This window comes from Lissotriton vulgaris, chromosome 4_1 (genome assembly GCF_964263255.1).
Source record: "Lissotriton vulgaris chromosome 4_1, aLisVul1.2, whole genome shotgun sequence".
Classification (NCBI taxonomy): domain Eukaryota; kingdom Metazoa; phylum Chordata; class Amphibia; order Caudata; family Salamandridae; genus Lissotriton; species Lissotriton vulgaris.
The window spans coordinates 918,213,355-918,230,867 of record NC_141691.1 but is presented as its reverse complement, the minus strand read 5'-3'; positions in this window follow the sequence as shown (position 1 = coordinate 918,230,867).

Here is a 17,513-nt window from a genome sequence, read left to right as displayed (position 1 = left end):
AAGATGCAGCACTGACGTTTCTTGTGATAAGTGAGTAAATCGGAATTCGTAGTTCGGCTGATTTTACAGGAATATTTTGCTCAATAGTGAAGGAAGGGGGAGGGGCCTGAGGTAACATGTGTGCAAACATGCCCTGTGGTGCGTTTTAGATTGGGGAATTATTTCCTCTTCAATCCTGAGGTCCCCTGTGAGCCAACAAGCCCACCAGGTACCTCCAGTATGCGCCAGGCAGCTGTGTTGCAGAGAGGTGTTCAGAGGGCACGCCCACTTTTTACAACACTCTGCAACACAGCTCCGCGGCGCTTGCTGGAGATACCTGTTGGTCTAGTTGCCCCCTAGGGGACCTCTGGATTGAAGAGGAATTAATTCCCCAACTTAAAATGCACCACAGGGCATGTTTGCACTCACATCACCTCAAGCCCTGCCCCCTACCTTCACCACAGTGCAAACGCCTCCTGTAGCGTGTTCTAAGTTGGGGGATTAAGTCCCCTTGCATACTGGGGGTCCCTGGGGGTCAATTAGCCCACCAGGAACCTCCATATGCGCCAGGGGGCTCTGTGCAAAGAGGTGTAAAAAGGGGAGTTGCCTCATTACACCTCTCTGCAACACAGCCCCCTGGTGCGTTTGCAGAGGAGGAACTTATTCCCCTTGCATACTGGAGGTCCCTGGGGGCCAACTAGCCCACCAGGAACCTCCAGTATGCACCAGGGGGCTGCCTTGCAGAGAGGTGTAATGAGGCCATGCCCCTTCTTACACCTCTCTGCAATGCAGCCCCTGGCGCGTTTGCAGAGGGGGAACTAATTCCCCTTGCATACTGGCTGTCCCTGGGGGCCAACTAGCCCACCAGGAACCACCAGTATGCGCCAGGGGGCTGCATTGCAGAGAGGTGTAATGAGGCCACACACCTTTTTACACCTCTCTGCAACGCAGCCCCCTGGAGGGTTTGCAGAGGGGGAACTAATTCCCCTTGCATACTGGAGGTCGCTGGGGGCCAACTAGCCCACCAGGAACCTCCAGTATGTTCTGAGGAAGGTACAGAGTACAGTACAGGGTACGGTACTTCATTCCCCCTTGTTGTTTTTTTTTTTAATTTGGGGGCCTTGGGGGTCCTTGTGGGACTCCCTGAGCAGGCCTAGGGGATCAGGGTGTTTCTATCCTGCCCCCTTCGTATGTTTTGCACATTTGTTTCGCTGCTTTCTTGTGCCTCGGTATATATATATATTCAAGCTCCAAAGTTTGCCCACCTGGCGAAGGTGCACTCAAGGGTCAGCAATGCCTCATAGACTCCACAACGCAAAAGTAGCAGCCTGACCCATTTCGCTATATTAGCTTCTTCAGAGGCCGTTTCTCTACGTATCTCGGCAGTGTGCGCAGCTCCACATATACAGTTTTTGCCGCCTCCTGATAGGCTGTGCTCGAAGGAGCCTTTAATGCAGTTCTCCAGAGGATTGTGGGATATGTAGTGCTACGCTATCCTCCCTGGATGGGTGCCAATAGCAGATGTCAACCAATGCCTGCCCTGGATGGGCACAAAACGCTTGGGAGTCTTCATTCCGGGCCTTACACCCTCGAGCACAGCCAGGCTTGATTCCCAGCTCTCGACCCGCTCTTCTCTCGCGGTGCTGCAGTTCCTTAGCTGGGCCTGCCATGTAAATATTCAAGCTCCAAAGTTCGCCCAGGTGGCGAAGGTGCACTCAGGGGTCAGCAATGCCTCATAGACTCCACAGCACAAAAGTAGCAGCCTGGCGCGTTTCGCTATAATAGCTTCTTCAGAGGCCGTTTCTCTCCGTATCTCGGCAGTGTGCGCAGCTCCACATATACAGTATTTGCCGCCTCCTGATAGGCTGTGCTCGAAGGAGCCTTTAATGCAGTTTCCCACAGGAGTGTGGGATATGTAGTGCTACGGTATTCTCCCTGGATGGGTGCCGATAGCAGATGTCCACCAATGCCTGCCCTGGATGGGCCCAATAAGCTGGGGAGTCTTCATTCCGGTATTGACACCCTCGAGCACAGCCGGGTTTGATTCCCAGCTCTCGACCCGCTCTTCTCTCGCTTTGGTGCACCTTCCATAGCTGGGCCTGCCACGTAAATATTCAAGCTCCAAAGTTCGCTCAGCTGGCGAAGATGCACTCAGGGGTCAGCAACGCCTCATAGACTCCACAGCGCAAAAGTAGCAGCCTGACGCGTTTCGCTATAATAGCTTCTTCAGAGGCCGTTTCTCTCCGTATCTCGGCAGTGTGTGCAGCTCCACATATACAGTTTTTGCGGCCTCCTGAAAGGCTGTGCTCGAAGGAGCCTTTAATGCAGTTCCTCACAGGATTGTGGGATATGTACTGCTACGCTAGTACATATCCCTGGATGGGTGCCGATAGCAGATGTCCACCAATGCCTGCCCTGGATGGGCCCTGGATGGTGCACCTTCGCCAGCTGGACGAACTTTGGAGCTTGAATATATATATTACCTACTGGCGGTCGCCAGTAGGTATATATAGTTAGGATTTTTTCCCTATGGGATTTCTGAAAATTCTATGCCTAATAACTTTTGCGTTTGTGGACGGAATTGGCTGAAATTTTCAGGAAAATGGCACATTTTGTTTCTGAGCAGCCCCTGAAAATTTGGGGGGGTTTTGTGGAGGGGGGGCCGAGAAAAAAGGGGGGTCCCAAAACGCCTTTTTCCCATGTTAATTTCCATAGGGCGGTTGGACTCACTTTTAGCCCGAACGGCTGAATGGATTTTCACGAAAATTGGCAAAATTGTAGGGACTGTTAGCCCGATGTGCCTTTGCTAGGTCTCAATATATGTGCTTCAGTGGATTTTGAGAAATTAACGTTTAAATCAAGATATATATCTGTAACAGCGCTCCGGGCAGCGATCCGGTTAGCGAACCTTTCGCGTATCGGAACTTTGCGATGCGAAGCTGATTGGCCCTCCGGTGTCTGTCAACATTCTAAACAGTCCGGAGCGGCCGCCATCTTGTCTCTCGGTAGGATCGAGAGACAAGAGGAGGCCAAAACAAAGGGGGAAATTACCATAAGGGGGAATAGTAGATCTTCGTTGACCCCCTAGGTTTTATGTGGAGGTTTTAAAAGGGCCTAGGAGGGTCCAAAAAAAAAAAAAAACGGAAAGCGTTCTGGGCAGCGAACTTTATGGATAAAAGAATGAAAGACTTTTCTAATACTGTATGTTAATTGTTTGTTGTTTTTCTTGTTTTTTTTTGTTTTCTTTTTTTTAAAGTGTTTTTTTTATTTTGATTCTTTTTCATAATTTATTAAACTTTCTAACATTTCAGTGTCTGAAATGTCATTATTTTCTTGAAATATTGTTTGCAATCTGTGAGGTTGCAAAATGTCTCATTTGCAAGGAGGATATCTACTGCTTGGACACATTGCAGCAGTTCATTATCCAAGCTTTCATCCATAAATTCCATGTCAATTAATTCCTGGCTGCTCTCTTGCAGGTCCATCTCAAAAGAAACTTGCTGCTCGCCTTCCATTTTGCCTGAAATTTGGATTAAAAAAATATATATTAGTAGAGATAGGGCACTGTTGGGATTAATTTTAGATAGGCAGTTTTTATCAGTGAATTTATCTTTTGGCAGTGTATAGTATGAGAGTGGAAATAGGACTATAAAAAAGTGTATGTGATTTAACCAACACAAGCCTTACTCCATTCATAACTATAACAGAGAAGTCTATCTAAATACATTACTACTACAGAGGGATAGTGTATATCTAGCAGAAAAAGTCTACTATATTAAGTTATAGTGCACAATATATTAAATTATAACTTACCTTCACAAAGAAGTTGAAGTTTTTTGAAGCTATTGAAATAGGAGGTACAACAAGAAGTAGTAGTCAAAATGGCTGTGTTTCCTTCTCTCCCTTTATATATATACAGGTATATAACCAATCAAATGTCAGGTAATAAAAGTAGAAAATGAAAGTAACATTTTCATTGGTTGTCAATTCCAACAATTCAGATGTGTTTTGTGAAGTAATTTACCTCACGGTACTTGGAGAGGTCTACAGGCTAAATGGCTAAATGAAATTTCAATGAAATTTGTGAGAATGGAAGGGATTGTTATGTAGTATGAGCTAATCTATATTTGGTGAGAGTGTCTTTAGTCGTTTTTCTGTAAATTACTTTCCCACCTTTTTTTAGGACCGCTTTCCGGAAAGCGGCCCGGTTAGCGAACCTTAAGCGTCACGGGAGTCCACCATTTTGTGTTTCGGTCGCATTAAGATACAAGATGGAGGGCAAATAATGTTTAGAATGGGTAGAAGGGGTCATGGTAGACTTATCTTGACCCCCTAGGTTTTCTGAGCGTGGCTGAGGAGGCTTATATGTGCGGAAAAAAAACATTTTTTTTAAAAATCCGCGAGGTTAGCTTTCGGTTAGCGAACCGGGTAGCGCTCCGGGGAGCGAATTTTGTGGAAAATTAGTGAAAAAAGTTAGAAAAAAATAATAATTGTGAGTGATCAGATGAAGGGTAGCTCTGAGAAGAGCTTTTGGGTTTATGGTACATTTAGGTACTTATAAGTAGGTACCAATGCACAGTCTTAAATTCAGAATGAAAATTCTGTTGCCCTCATCTGAGAAGTGAACTCCATCTCCTCTGTAGATATCTTGCATGTAGTAACGCAAGTTATTGTTGTACAGAGAGCCCATTCCATGGTCTCTCATGAAAGCTGAAACAGATTTGTTTACATGCTTCCTCGCTTTCTCAATTTGTGGACAAAATTGGTTGGACCACTTCCATTTCTGTCTTTGGCATATATTGGAATATACCAAGGCAGTTTGAGGAAAAAGTGCCATTAATTGCTCAAAGGTGTCCTTTAAAAGCATTTCCAGACCTACCCCTGTCAAAGTGCCCAAATCATTACCTCCACAGTGCACTATTAACAGGTCAGGTTTTGGCAAATGCATAAAGGTTTTCACCAATGGTATCAATTGGTGACATTTTAATCCTCTTTGGCCCAACCACTTAATTTCCACATCTTGTAAATTGAGGTTGTGTAAATTTCTGTTCTCAGCATACCTTTGAGCCCAGTGGATGTAACTATGTCCAACAATCCAGACCTTAAACATGGTGGGAGAAGGTTGTTCTGCAGTCAGATGAAGTGTGGTAATGAAAGGGCAGTTGAAACAGTAGGAGTTTGTAAAGAAAAAAAACTGTGGATTTCCAATGCTAATGAATCATTAGCAGTGATTGGTGCATTTCCATTTCTGAAAACAGAAAGTTAGGGTGCATGGATGTGTTCTTTGAAAGATGTAATTTGAATGGTCAAGGAAGAAACATTTAATGAAAGATTGCACTGGATACGCAGGTGCACTGAGAGTTCAGAGTTCAATTGAAACATTGTTGTGTGAATTTGCAAACATGAGAGGTCTTCCAGGAGGTGGTTGCTATGGAAACAAGGCAGACAGGGCAGAGGGGGGAAGGGTTTTGATTTGAAAAAAGTGAGGGAAGAGGTATGATTGGCTAATATGAGACATATGTGAAATGAATATCTGTATTTCTGTGCTTTCAATAGCTGCAGCCTTTGGAGTGCATCCTTTTTCTTCTGCTGAAGACAATTTGGTGTATTTCTTAGACTGTTTTCAAAACTCAAAAAATATTTGCTAAGGTGAGAAAAGATTTATTTAATTTAGATAGAGAATAGTATGATTTAAGGAGAAAATGATGAAGAAAGCTGTGTTTTTAAAATGTGGTTTTGTCTCTAGTGATATAGTAATAGAATTAGTTTCATAGAGAAATTGTAATTGCATATTTGGTGTAACATTCTGGCATGCAGTAACACAAGTTATTGTGGTACATGGAGCCCATTCCATGGTTTGTTATGTAAGGTGAAACAGATATGTTGCTTTTAAAAACGATTTAAGAAATCAATTACATTTCTGGATATGTACTGCTAGAGCTTCATAGGTTGTTTTGAGCCATATTTATAAGGTATTTGAGTGTCTAAGATGTTATGTTTTCCTTTTAAAATGTAAAGTGTTCCTCATGGGGCAAGTGTCTTGTAAATACGCTCCCACTTGTGCTTGGCAAATTTAGATTTTGATTATGGGAGTTACCTAGCCATGTTAATAGTGTCCCAAAAATGGTGCTAGGGAATTGCAGAAAACACTTTCATGTGTCTCAAGGACATTTTTAGTCATTTCTTCATGAATGCAGGTATACAATTGATTTATATGCTGTGTTTAAAAACGAATTTTGAAATCAATTAAATTTCAGGATATGTACTGTTAGAGCTTCATAGGTTGTTTGGGGTCATATTTAGAAGGCATTTTAGTGTCTTTGATGTTATTTTTCCCTTTTTAAATGGAAAGCGTTCCTCATGGGGCCCTGAGCAGTTCTTAGCCATGTTATTTAATAGGAAGTGGATAACATGGCTAAGAGCATTTGCTGGAAAATGCATGAATATTGCTGACTTTTCTGCGATGTTATGTTTACCTTTTTAAATGGAAAGTGTTCCTCTTGGGGCAAGTGTCTTGTAAATACGCTCCCACTTGCGCTTGGCAAATTTAGATTTTGATTATGGGAGTTACCTAGCCATGTTAATAGTGTCCCAAAAATGGTGCTAGGGCATTCCAGAAAACACAATCATGTGTCTCAAGGAAATTTTTAGTCATTTCTTCATGAATGCAGGTATACAATTGATTTATATGCTGTGTTTAAAAACGAATTTTGAAATCAATTAAATTTCAGGATATGTACTGTTAGAGCTTCATAGGTTGTTTGGGGTCCTATTTAGAAGGCATTTTAGTGTCTTTGATGTTATTTTTCCCTTTTTAAATGGAAAGCGTTCCTCATGGGGCCCTGAGCAGTTCTTAGCCATGTTATTTAATAGGAAGTGGATAACATGGCTAAGAGCATTTGCTGGAAAATGCATGAATATCGCTGACTTTTCTGCGATATTCATGCATTGCGGCCGTTTTTTTTCGCATTTGCGAGCAGTTCTTAGCCATGTTATCCAATGGGAGGTGGATAACATGGCTAAGAGCATTTGCTGGATAATGCATGAATATCGTTGACTTTTCAGCGATATTCATGCATTGCGGCTGTTTTTAATCGCATTTGTGATAAACAATTACATTTCTTGATATGTACTTTTAGAGCTTCATAGGTTGTTTGGGGCCATATTTAGAAGGCATTTTAGTGTCTTTGATGTTATGTTTACCTTTTTAAATGGAAAGCGTTCCTCTTGGGGCAAGTGTCTTGTAAATACGCTCCCACTTGCGCTTGGCAAATTTAGATTTTGATTATGGGAGTTACCTAGCCATGTTAATAGTGTCTCAAAAATGGTGCTAGGGCATTCCAGAAAACACAATCATGTGTCTCAAGGACATTTTTAGTCATTTCTTCATGAATGCAGGTATACAATTGATTTATATGCTGTGTTTAAAAACAAATTTTGAAATCAATTAAATTTCAGGATATGTACTGTTAGAGCTTCATAGGTTGTTTGGGGTCATATTTAGAAGGCATTTTAGTGTTTTTGATGTTATTTTTCCCTTTTTAAATGGAAAGCGTTCCTCATGGGGACCTGAGCAGTTCTTAGCCATGTTATTTAATAGGAAGTGGATAACATGGCTAAGAGCATTTGCTGGAAAATGCATGAATATCGCTGATTTTTCTGCGATATTCATGCATTGCGGCCGTTTTTTTTCACATTTGCAAGCACTTCTTAGCCATGTTATCCAATGGGAGGTGGATAACATGGCTAAGAGCATTTGCTTCAAAGGTTGTTTGGGGTTATACACCATTTTTGGGAAATTATTAACATGCCTATCTAACTCCCATAATCAAAATCTAAATTTGCCAACCGCAGGTGGGAGCGTATTTACAATAAATTTGCACCATGAACAACGTAAAATAGCATACTAGACACTCAAATGCCTTATAAATATGACCCAAAACATCTTATGAAGCACTAGTAGTGCATATTTCCAGAAATGTATTGGTTTTCATTTAATGATTTACTTCATTAGTAGGCCTTCACATGTTTTTTTACCTTGGTTTTTTTCAGTGATAATCTTATCTGCAACCATGTGTTGGCCTCACCTCAAATAAACAAAACAGGTGATGGACTGAATGTGGATCAATGACACACATTCACCCCAGTCTAAAGATCTGGGCCTAAACAAATCTTTAGATAGGGTACATCTTATCGTCATCCTGAATTAATGATTTAAAATATTAGGGAGTGATTTATGAGTGTTGTATGCCTGTTTTGTACCATTGAGTGTCATTTTTGTGATGCAGTGCTGGTGGAAAATATTTGCTATGTTAAATAATTAGTACGGCATTAAGTTTTAGATGACTGTTATTTATTTACTGTTTGGTAATAGTGGTTAGTAACATTTTATATTATATTTTTCCACAGATTCAACTGCAGATTCTTTCATAGTTTGTAAAATGCCTTCCAAAAGTAGAATAAGAAAGGCTAGAAAACGTCAAAGACAGCAGGATGATGTTTTATTGCAGCAGTCCTCTTCCCCAAATACTTGTCAAAACACCAAGAAAGGTCCGGGTAAGAGCACGAAATCATTCTTAAGAAATATTTGTAGTAAAAAAAGTTTTGCTCAAAAAAATGTTTCAGTTCACAAAAAGAAAAGTAATTTAAATGGAAAGGAGAGACCCATCACAAATGTTACTGGTAGAGGAAGAGATAACTCTGTGCATGATAGTAGAAGGAAACAACAGTTTAGGGACATTCGAAATCGAATGTTCCGTAATAGGATATTAGTTAATTTATTGAAAAATATTAAAAAGAAAGGCCAACAGAAAGCGGCATTTTATAAGAAGAAGAAAAATGTAGAGAAAATTATTGATCATGCTTTTGAAATTAAGCGAAAGTTGTTTATTTTGGTAATCAATAGAATTAGGAAACTAAGCAAGGTAATTTCTGATTTCAAAACAAAAAGTAGATGGAAGAGAGTAGTAAATCGTACTAACTTTTGTGAAGTTTTTTCCGGAGAATGGATGCATAGTTCAAGTTCTGAGGCATTTTTTAATGAGGAGACTTATTTTCAGGATAATGATTTGGTGCATGCAGTTGACATCAGTGGTCGAGCTTATGAAGTGAAGGATGGTTGTCCAGTTGAAAAAGAACAACTTGTGACAACAGAGACAGAAGAGGCGCTAAGTGATGAGGTTTTAGGAAGACGTCCTAAGGGTCCTGTGTACATTTGGAAGTGTAGTTCTATTTGCAGTGTGCGACAGGTTTCCATCAATTTGCTTTGTGATTTTATACGGACATTTAATAAGAAAAGTTTGAAGCAGAAAATGAAGTTGTTGCAAGATTTAGATCCTTGCAGAGTGAGACAAATGACAGGTTTGCGTGGTCATTCACTGGCTTGTCTTTCCAGGAGAGTATGCCAGAGTGTTTTTCATCATTTCAGGATGCTAGCAGTGCATCATAATAAAGTGAGAAAATTAGTGAGAATGTTGTATTATGCTAAGAGTCCAGCAATTATGCTTAAACAATTATGTGCTGCTCTTTTGCATGGTTCTGAAATAGATGTGAAGAATATTTGTGAAGAAATTGAGTTTTGTTACTTTGGTAGTAAAGATGAGAATGTTCAAATTGACCCTGAAGTAGAGGGTAATGTGGAAGATAATGTACAGGTTTCCAGTACAGATAATTTTCAGAAGGAAATTGCCACGTTTCAGATGAAATCAAGTGAGAGGCCTAATTTCACTTGTGTATGTTGTCGACGCACTTATTATAAGAATCAGACTAAGGTAGTGGATTTATATGCAAAAAGTGAAAGGGAAAATAATAGTGAATGGAAGGATTTTGCCACATACTTGATGGTAGAAAATTATTTTGATTTGGGATCGGATCAACGTGTGTGTACTTATTGTTGTAATAAATTAAACCAAAACCAGATGCCTGCTAGGGCAGTTCATAATAATCTGGAATTGGTTGAGATTCCTTCTGAATTGAAGGATTTAAATACTTATGAATCTATTTTGATTCAAAGTATCCATCCCTTTCAGGCTATTGTAAGAATGGAGCCAAAGACAGGGAAGTTGCCTCCAGCAGATTTACAGAGAGGATTAAAGGGAAGAGTTGTTTATTTGCCTCTAGATTTGAACAAAAACATTAACACAATTGGAATAGAAAAAGTGGAAGAGGAACCTCTGGTTATCTTGGTTAATGGGGTTCCGACAAAGAATAAGAAAATATGGCAAGATTTAGTGGATGTTAGGAAAGTCAAAAAGGCAACAGTGTATTTGAAGAAAAATAATAAGTACTATAAGAATGTATATGTTGCAGAAGAGGAAGTAAGTGATGAAGAGGATAGCGATTTGTGTGCTGGCCAAATTGAGAAAGTAGAGGCCTCTAAAAGTGAAGAAATATATGAACATTATAGTGTTCATCCTTTGCATTCCAAGGAAGTCATGGGGAATGCTATTGAGTTGTTTCAAATGAAACAAGCCAAAGGGAGTCCCATTAGTGTTTGGGAGGAAAGTTTGGAAGCTCGGTGTTTCCCACAGCTATTTCCCACAGGTCAAGGAGGAAGATATGATGAGCGACCTCATCAAATTCCTGCGTCTGAATACCGGACTTTACGATTGTATGCAGAAGATCCTAGGTTTCGGCAATGCATTCCCTATTTGTTTCATCTCCTGTTTGAAAGCGATCTGTCTGGACTGCCATATGCAGTGAACCACATCTTAAAAAGTGGTATACAGATGCGAAACATCTCGGCAAGTGACTTTATGCATAAAGTCAATGTCCAAGACAGTATTTTGGATTCTCACTTAATTAATCTCATGGCGTGTCAGCGTGGTACTAATGAGTACTGGTACCGTCGTCATGGTGATTTAAAATGTATGCTGAGGAACTTAGGAACTCCAACATGGTTCCTCACTCTGAGCTGTGCCGAGTATGGCTGGGAAGACTTACTTGAATTTCTACGAGAGGCAAATGGAAATATTGAAAACATTGAATTCAAGACACCTGGAGAACTGTGTTCTTTGGATCCAGTGAATGTATGCAGGTACTTCAATCATAGATTTGAAGCTATGATGTCTTTCATCACAAATAAAAAGAATCCACCTCTTGGAGAGGTGTTGGATTTCTTCTGGAGAAAGGAGTACCAAGCAAGAGGTGCCCCTCATATACATATGTTGTTGTGGATCAAGGATGCACCTAAATTTGGAACAGATCCGGATGACTTAGTGATGAATTTCATCGAACAGTATTCTACGTGTGCTGTTCCAAACGCAACGGAGAAGAAAAGTCTAAGAGAACAAGTTCTACGTTTCCAAAGCCATCGTTGTGGAAAGTACTGTCGTCGTAAATTCAGAAACAAGGACAAGTTCTACACCAAATGTCGTTTCAACTTTCCACGACCGGTGATTTCTAAAGGAAGAGTGAACAGTTTGATGTCTTCGCTGCGACATAATGTGACGAGGAAATCACCCAAGAATACATACAATTTGAAAAGGAACGAAGAGTCCAAGTACATCAATGACTACAACCCAGTGATTTTGTCCATGTGGAATGCTAACATGGATATACAGTTTGTGGCTGACAACTGTATGGCTGTGGCTCGGTATGTGACATCTTACATCACCAAAAAAGAAAAGACCGAACTGAAGGATATGTGGGAGGACATTTCCCATGAAAAGAGCCTCAGCAAGAAGTTGTACAGTTTCAGTCTGAAGATGTTGTCGCATCGAGAAATCGGAGCTTACGAATGTTCTGACCGGTTGTCTTCAGCAAGTCTCTATGCCAAATCCAGGAGTCTCGTTTGGGCGAGTCTTGGTCTTGCTGCAACGCGAAATCGAGTTATAAAACCTGTCCGGGAAATTGAGTATTTGGCAGAAAAGGAACCAAACAGTACCGACATTTTGAAGACCAACATGTTGGATACATATTATCCAAATCGAAGCAGTCACCTTGAGAATGTTTGTCTATATGAGGTTCTCCAAAATTATATATTCAAGAGGAACATCAAAGAAGATATTGAGAAAGGAGTGTATGCTGTAATTGGAAGTGAGGGATGCCTGGTCAAGCAAAGAAAATGCCAATTAGTAAACCATCGAAAATTGAGTGGTGAATCTCCTGAAAAAAAGGAGTTTTTTTATTTAGCACTTTTGCAACTTTTCAAGCCTTGGCGTGCAGAAGAGGAACTGCTTGGAGATTTCCTCTGTTACGAAGACTCTTTCAATGCAGCCAAGGAGTCCATAGAATGTCCTGCTTTTTCTAAATATCAAGAAATGCTAACTTTGGAAATTGAGCAGGAAGCAACGATTGCAGCCGAGATTGCCAAAGACAGTTCTCAGGACAGTCAGAGTTCTGTTTCATTGAGTCAAGATCCACTTGGAGGACCTATTATCGAAAATGAAGCTGCCACTGCTATGAATGAAGTAGAAAGAGCCATGGCACATGCTCAGGAGGATTCAGTTAACTTAGAAGACTTGGAAAAACAACTCAACGTTGAGCAGAGGAAAATATATGATGAAGTTACCAAGGAAATTGAGCACGGATTAAGTCATGAGAAGAACAAGTGCTCATGTACATCGTTGAAGCCTGTCCGACTGTACGTGAGTGGAGAAGCGGGAACTGGAAAAAGTTTCCTCATTAAAGCAATTTCTTGTTATTTGCAGGAAAGGACTCAGTCATCGTTGTCTTGTGTTGTCACCGCTCCTACTGGACTGGCAGCACATATCATTAAAGGTATTACTTTGCATCGTCTACTGATGCTGCCGGTGGAGCATGACAACAAATTACAATACAACAAGTTATCTGGAGATGCTTGCTGTGAAGTTTCAAGAGTCTTGAGGAAAATGAAACTACTTATCATTGACGAAGTAAGCATGGTTTCCAATGTCATGCTTGCCTTTGTGCATTTGAGAATGCAAGAAGTACTTAAAACTGAATATGATGTGTTATTTGGTGGGAAACACATCATTGTTTTCGGAGATCTTCTGCAGCTGACACCAGTAAAAGGTCAACCTGTGTTCAAAATACTCACGCATGAAGATACCAGGAAGTGCCTAGGGAGCATTGGCAACGTCAATATATGGTTAAACTTCAATTATGCAGAACTGCATCAAAATATGCGTCAGGCAAAGGATGAAGATTACAAGAATATTCTACAAGATATTAGAATTGGAAAAGTGACTGAGCATGGGAAAGAAGCTTTAAATGCACGATTACTGTCAAATTTATATCCCAAACAAGAGATTGTGCCTGAGAATATTTTTCAGAAAATTACTGAGAAGAAATCCGGGATATGTCTCATGCCAACTCTTGCAGAATGTGCCATCTTCAACAACAAAATGTTGAATTTAGAAAAGCAAGAGATTGTGAAACTTGAAGCTATCGACAAATTAGAGCATATGGGATCAACAATTATTTTGTCAGACAATTTGAAATCAAAATTGGATTCATTAGAGAAGACTATATCTAAAACAGCGGGTTTTGAAAAGACTTTGAATGTGTGTTTAAATTGCCGAATCATTTTGAGAAGGAATTTACATGTAGAAAGAGGTCTGGTAAATGGATCAATGGGTAATGTTGTTGATTTTGAGAAATACAGAAATAGAGATGGAATAGAATTTTTAAGAATTAAATTTGATGGCATTGAGGAAGTACAGCAAATTGGTCGTTGTTCTGCTAGGTTTTTGCTTGTTAAAGACTTATATGTTCGCCGTAAACAGTTTCCTGTTTGCTTGGCATATGCGGTGACAATCCATAAATCGCAAGGTTTAAGTGTAGACTGTGCATTGGTGAATATTGGCAGTTCTGTGTTCAAGGAGGGTATGGCATATGTGGCATTGTCACGAGTTAGAACTTTATCGGGATTGTACTTGATTGACTGTGATGTCAGAAACATTTGTGCGGATCTAGATTGTGTTAAGGAATACAATAGGTTAAGAAGAGAGTATGCGCCACATTTGCCTCAATATCCTTTGTTTGAGAAACGTGTGGTAGGCCGGAAACGTAGAAATAGCAGTAATAGTAGGGAGGTTGTTGCAAAAAGACTAAAAGTCAATGAACCGAAAATTGTTAGCAGAAAGAAAGTGGATTCTGTTGAAGATGTTGTTGGTTTTCAATTTGAAAACAGTTCTGGTGTCAACTGCTATGCAAATGTAGTGGTTAATGTTCTCTTTTCACTAGAGAGTTTAAAAGAACAGATTCTGTTGAATTCAGAACAAATTTTATGCAGTTTGTTGAATTCTGTTTTCGAGAAATGTAGCACTGATCGAACAAAAGTAGAAAGTGTGTCTGAAGTTCGTTATCTGTTAGATGAATGTTCAGGTCAAACAGACTTCTCTGAAAATAATCAGCAAGATTGTCAGGAGTTTTTAATGTATATGCTTGATGTATTGCAAGATGAGGGTGTAGATGTAGATCAACTGTTTGGGCTTTCTTATCAATGGCAGCATGACTGCGAGAATTGTAGGGTATCAAGTACTACTAGTGTAGACTCAGAAAGATTTATATATTTAACTTTGCCAGACAGTAAATCAGTCTCCTTTAATAAGCTAGTAAATGCAGCTGATCACAACATGGAGTGTAGCCAATGTAAATCTGAAATGATGTCAACATTACTTATACGTAGATATGGCCAGTATGTCATTTTAATGATGCAACGATGTAGGCCTGATGGATCAAAATTGTCAACTTTAATAAAAAATTTTGTGGCTTCTCAGCTTTCAATATCAGGAAGGACTTTTGTAACTGTAGCAATTATCTATCACGATGGTCCTTCAACTACTTCAGGACATTATACAGCTTATTTAAAGTCTCGAAACGGCTGGTCATTCTGCAATGATTCCGTTGTAAGTTTCAAAAAAAAATTGCCGTTTGACCTTAAAAATTCTTACCTGGTGTTTTTAAAACCAAAATTTTAAAGAAAGAATCTCGAGATTTCCTATGAAGAATTGGAAAAGGTTCATCAAGTTGAGGGAATGTAAGTCTGCAATGCTGTCTAGATTATTGGTCCAAAACTTTTAATTGTAATGTTATTTTGTAAAATCCAACTATATAAACCTGATGCAAGTAAGTCTGCTTCATAGTAAGCAGTATCAGTGTCATAGGAAAAGGAGAACATGAGTGACAAAGAAGGGTAAGATATTAGTAGTCCAGGATTGTGAAAATTATCTTAAATGTTTTCTTTTTGAAAGTTGCGAATATAGAAAATGACGGGATTTGATTGGAAGAATTACAAGACTTGTGAATAGCTGCATCATGATTTGGCCAAGTGGAAACATGTGGTAGAATGTGAGAAGTCTTTTCTTGTATGTAGCATATTTTTCGAATCGTTGGAGGTTTTCTTTCAGAAAGTGGCGGGCTGACAATATTTATAGCACAACACAGTGGACGCTGTTCATAGGACATCCTTCGACGTCATTGAAAGTAAGTTAATTTTAAGGAGTTTTGAATTCAGATTTCTTATGTTGAATGGGTTTTTTAAACACAATCATTTTGATTGTGTTTTTTTTTCCCTGCTGTTACATGATGAATACCTTCAAGTCACTGATTTAAGTGAAATTTGATACATTCTGAGAACAGCAAAAATAAACCATTTAACATGTATAATTAATGTTTTGCTTTTTGTACTTATGATATACATTTAGAAATGTGAAGTAGATATGGAGAAACTGAGTCTTCTGTAAGTGTCAATTTTAATCCTTACAGTGCTGTACTTCTGGGTACTGTTTTTTTTTAAAAAAAAATGAATAGGCCTCACCTCAAAGAAAGCTGTTGAAAGCAGACATCTTATTTGCATCCTGAAACAATCATTTAAAATGTTAGACACAATTTTATGATGGCTTTACATCTTTTTTGCGCTGCAATTGCATCACTATTGTGAGACATTAGCAGTGCAAAAAAAGCACCATGTTCCAAAATAGGCCTCAGTTCATCAACATCAAGATACAGTTTTTTTAAAATATATATATTTAGGATTGTGTAGGGGACGTAGAGAAGCAGAGACTTCTGTAAATGTCAAAGTTGTTGAAAAACTGTTTGTTCTTGAACCTTTTCCCTTGTCTTTTCTAATTTTTAAGTACATGTTTTAATATTTTTGGAAATGTTTGTTCTCTGTTTTACAGATTGAAAGTATGAAAAAATATTTTAAAAAGGTAACAAGAATTATAAGGTAAATGTTTTCTACTCTTTTTACCCGCAATGCACTGCTGATGATGTCACTGACACTATCTCTCATTTACTCTCTATAGCTGTCTTTCTTTTTACATTATTCTCTGTTTACTTCCCTTATACTAACTCTTCTTTTTTTAAAAAAAATATTTTTTTAGTTCGCTTACAGTTCGCGAACCGGTCAGCGAACTTGAAGCGAACCAAAAGAAATAGAGCTTGCCAGAGTGATAAACATTCTAGCAATTTTATTTGAAAGGGGAGGTAGTTCTGAAAAGAACTTTTTTTTTTGTTTTTGTTGTTTTATATATATATATTTTTTTTTCTGAACATTTTTTGATTTTTTTGTATTTTTAGAACAGTTTTATGTTTTTTTTGTGTTTTTTATGGAGGGGAAACAACAAAAAAACAGGCATTGAAAACGGCTCAACAGGAGCAAAAAAAAAATTACTGCTTGGGTGCATTAGGGCACTTATGGTTTTCGAACACCATATTAATCAAGTTGATGCTCATGTTGCCATACGACAGCATAGCACCACAATATATACAAGTAAACCTCATATGTTTGAAATTTGGTTGAATATTTGGCACAGTTTCCTGTGCCTCTCTTCCTGACAAAGACATTGTTGAGGTAGATCTGGCCACAGGAGTTGTCGGGGGATTGTCTTGTAGGTCCCTTAACTCAGCCCGGCTGTAGTTCAAGGGATGCCACCTGGTCATATGTCGATGCATAGTATAGTTGCCCATACTATATTTCTTCTCTGTGCCTCTAGACAATCTGTAATCACAGATGAGGCAGGTGGCATATTTCGCATTCACCTTCTTCTCCCCTGGAGGGATGGAAAAAAACTGCCAGATGAAACTAGTTTTTCTCTTAGAAACACTGGGCAACTCCGGGATAAATTGTTGTTGATCTGTATCCTCTTCTTCTTCTTCCTCCTCTTCCTGCTCTCTGTTAGAGGTAAATTGACTTGGTGGTCCTCTCTTCTTATCAGGAGGTGGAGGTGGTGGTGGGGGTGCACCAGCTGCAGCAAGTATGGAAGCCATTGTTGAACTCCAGGTAAATGGTCTTTCTCTCACCAAGATGAAAGTCAGAGTGAGGAAAGAAGGAGGGGTTTACATGATTTGGGAAAAGCAAAAGTTCTGAACCAATGAAAAGTGTTATTTTTAGGTCACATGACCTAGTCATACATCATTTGGAAACCAAAAGTGAAATGAACCAATGAAAAGTTTGATAAACAAGTCACATGACCTGTTCCGCTTACGTTACGCGGTGCGCGCCGCGTCTCGGATCGCTTCCGGTTCGCGGTCCGGAGCACTTCTGGGAGCGCTAACGCAGCGCGTCATTAGACGCATTACGCGACAACGTGATACGTCGCGCTTCC